Below are 3,963 nucleotides of genomic sequence, written 5' to 3'. Positions count from 1 at the left end.
TTCACTGCTGAGAGAATACCTGTTGTCAATGGCTTGCTCATTTATCTGACAGTTATTGCATATTTGTACTATCTAAAAATCTTAGAAACTTTCCCTGGATGTGCGATAGTATTTTAAAACAGTCTTACGAACTTTCAGAAGCGCTTCCCAAAGGCGTTTTCACAGGTAAAGATTGACAAGTCAAAATAGTGCCTCATCTATTTTTACCGACCTGGAGGTTGAAGGCCCGGTTTCTGGCTACGCGGTCGAGTCATTTTGGAAGAAAGGATCCATATATTACTACGGGTTCAGTTCTGTAACTATACTAGATTTTATTTACGAAGCAGTTCATATACCCGCTAATATAAGCATGACTATACCCAACTGGATTATTTTCAATTCATGTTTTGAACAATCCTTTCCTTTTAATGTTCCGTGCTGGAGCATGTTTCCACACGACTGTGTCAGTTATTTTTTGTAAATTTAAAAACTATCCTTATCTACTGAAATACCATCCCAAATTCTTGGTATATTCCATTTTCGTTAGTTACTCCCGCAGCAATCGCTCCCTGCTTCCGACCGTTTACCAAAGCTACTCTGATCCGACAAGTATTGTTAGAACCCATAATAACAACAGCGTGAAATGATTGGACTTAGCGCAGCGTGTAAGTTGGCCCACCAACATCCGACATCAACCGAACGAACCGTCACGTGAGTGATATACCATCATCCAGTCGTCAAATTGGTAGCAACAACAAACAACAGCGAACAGTCAACCTACATCTCCCCATAGATTTTTAGTAAATAGGAAAGTAAATAATGGCCGCCGCCGCCGCCGAACAAATGTTTCAAGTTTAAAGTTCGGTACTTGCCGTTAAGAATGTTTTCAGGCAGCTAGCTTCCACCACGGAGCGAAACGTGTCTATGCTTGCTTTCGAATCTAGGCCACCTTAAATAACTCTAAAATGAATCATCAGAGCCGTGTGTCAATGTGCGGTTACGAAACTTCCTTCTTCCCCGTAGCGATCATCTGTCGTGAGTGCAGCGCTATCGTGTGTTGACTGTTTTGAAACATTTAATGCTCCATAGGCCATAGGCCAACCGTTAAAGGGCTTGACGTGCTTGCTATTGAGGTTTGGTAAGAACCTGAAAGTCAATTGGTAGAAGGCAACCAGAGGAAAAGCAGCCATAGCAAACTAGTTCTGTGTAATAATACGCACTGTGTAATTTCGAAATTCTAATCCCATCGTAAGGGTTGGCGTAAAACGTTTGCGGCGGTTTTTTTTATTATTGTCTACCTAAAATAAAAAGGTCATCCTCATGGAATGTGTGTAGCTTTTACCTACCAAGCCGGTTTTCGTTGTCCGTATTAACGTATATATACTCTTGGTGGATTTAGGTACTTAAAGAATACTTACGCAGCCCACAAGGTGGTTGCATACAATACGACATGGGTATTAAACACAAACTGAATTTTAATGCCTGTGTAATAGCGATTTTAAACAACCGTTATGTATAACGTTTATAAGTTATTATTAACTTAACGTTATAAGTGTATTAGGTGGATGACAAGTGAGTTTTTGTGTCAACGACTAATTCTATGATTTCAATGAAGGCAAACAGGATTCATTAACTAACTAGCAAAGTCTACTTGTAGGTTGCGGTCACAGAGTTCCTCAGTTCTAATTTGAACTATGTCGAGCAAGCGTGAGCTGATACTGCTGCTGCAGTCTGTTTCTGAGCGTATACGTCTAATTGACGGGACACCCACGCTTCCAATTAACGCTTAGCGTCGCCTCCAATATAAGTTTATCGGGTTTATTACCACCGCTATTTATACATATGCTAATTCGACTAACGATCACTACAATTTATGCTAAATAGTGCTCCCATAATATTTGATACTGAATCTATTAGATACTAAGATTTGGGATTTATATATAACCTAAACCTTAAAGTTTCTCCTCCAGGCACCGAAAAAGCGTGTTCGAAACAACGGCAAACTTGGACAGAATGACGCAGAATGTCCATAGGCACTACATATATATATATATATATATGTATATATAATATACTCTATTGCCAATACTGTATCAACAACCCGCTACGATGGCCTTAACGAGCGCGTTGTCCTTGAACTTGTTGGTGTCCCTCTTTCACTGGCCTTCGCCTTCTACAACCAAACAGTCAAAAATACGCAGAAGATCGCTACGAGCGGCCTCAATCAATTGTATTTTCATGTCGCTTATGTCGCAAACTTCTGAACGGACGTGAATATGCTGATTCGTTATAGAAGATCAGAAATACACGATATACAAGAAATCTTGCAGAGAATGCTACTGGCAATTTACGTGGTGCTTTAACCAGCTGACTGATCTATACGAAATGGGCACTCTTTGTACCTACAAAAGCGTCCATTGCAAGGACGTTGTGCTTTATTATTGCTGCACTGTACGGAGACCCAGGAAAAACGGTTTTTAAAATCCCTATTCGTGTTGAATCTTTGTTGTTGCAATTGATTCCAGCGTTTTTTTTGAGTGTCAATTTTAAATCATTCATTTTGGACATGACAATATTGTACTATACAACGTCGCGTAGTGTCATACATCATTTATTCGTCAATCACCCCAGTGATCTTGACTTTTAAACAACTTTGTTGTAAGTGGAAGTTTTATCCTGAAACTTAGCTAAAGGAAGCTTGTTTGAGTGCTAATAACTTTTTTTGTATGAGGAAACTCTGTTCTGAGACTTGGCCAATGGGGGACTTATTTGAGTTTTACCAACTTCTTTGTATGTGCTAATGTTGTCCTAAAACATGGCCAGAAAAAAAACGGTTGTTTTAACCACTTCTTTGTATCTTCCTGAAACTTAGCTAGGGAACACTTGTCTAAGTTTTAACAACTTTTCTGTGTGAGGGAGCTCCATCCTGAGACTTCTTTGAGCTTTAGCAAATATATTGCTTGTAAGATTCTGTTTTGAAATATTGCCAAAAAGATTTCCTTGACTTTCAACAATTTTGCTGTAGGCGGAAGTTTTGTTCTGAAACTTAGATAAAGGAAGCTTGTTTGAGTGTTAACAACTTTTTTGTATGAGAAAACTCTGTTCTGAGACTTGGCCAATGGGGGACTTATTTGAGTTTTACCAACTTCTTTGTATGTGGAATTGTTGTCCTAAAACATGGGCAGAAAAAACGTTTGTTTTAACCACTTCTTTGTATTTTCCTGAAACTTAGCTAGAGAATACTTGTTTAAGTTTTAACAGCTTTTCTGTGTGAGGAAACTCTATTTTGAGACTTGACCAACGAAAACTTGGGTTTTAGCAAATATATTACGTTAAGATTCTGTTTTGAAGTATGGCCAAAACGATTTCCTTGACTTTTAACAATTTTGTTGTAAGCAGAAATTTTGTCTGAAACTTGGCTAAAGGAAACTTGTTTGAGTGTTAACAACTTTTGTTTGTATGAGGAAACTCTGTCCTGAAACTTGGCCAATGGGGGACTTATTTAAGTTTTAACTTCTCTATATGTGGAAATGTTGTCCTAAAACATGGCCAAAAAAAACGTTTGTTTTAACCACTTCTTTGTATCTTCCTGAAACTTAGCTAGAGAACATCTGTTTAAGTTTTAACAACTTTTCTGTGTGAGGGAACTCTATCCTGAGACTTGGCCAACGAGAACTTCTTTGAGTTTTAACAAATATATTGCATGTAAGATTCTGTTTTGAAATATGACCAAAAAGGTTTGCCTGACTTTTAACAGTTTTGTTGTATGCGGAAATTTTGTCTGAAACTTGGCTAAAGGAAGCTTGCTTGACTGTTAACAACTATTGTTTGAATGAGGAAACTCTGTCCTGAGACTTGGCCAATGGGGGACTTATTTAAGTTTTAACTTCTTTGTATGTGGAAATGTTGTCCTAAAAGATAGCTAAAAAAAAACGTTTGTTTTAACCACTTCTTTGTATCTTCCTGAACCTTAGCTAGAGAACA

Source organism: Varroa destructor, unplaced genomic scaffold (assembly GCF_002443255.2).
Source record: "Varroa destructor unplaced genomic scaffold, Vdes_3.0 BEIS01000002.1, whole genome shotgun sequence".
Lineage (NCBI taxonomy): Eukaryota > Metazoa > Arthropoda > Arachnida > Mesostigmata > Varroidae > Varroa > Varroa destructor.
This window is presented reverse-complemented; position numbering follows the sequence as displayed.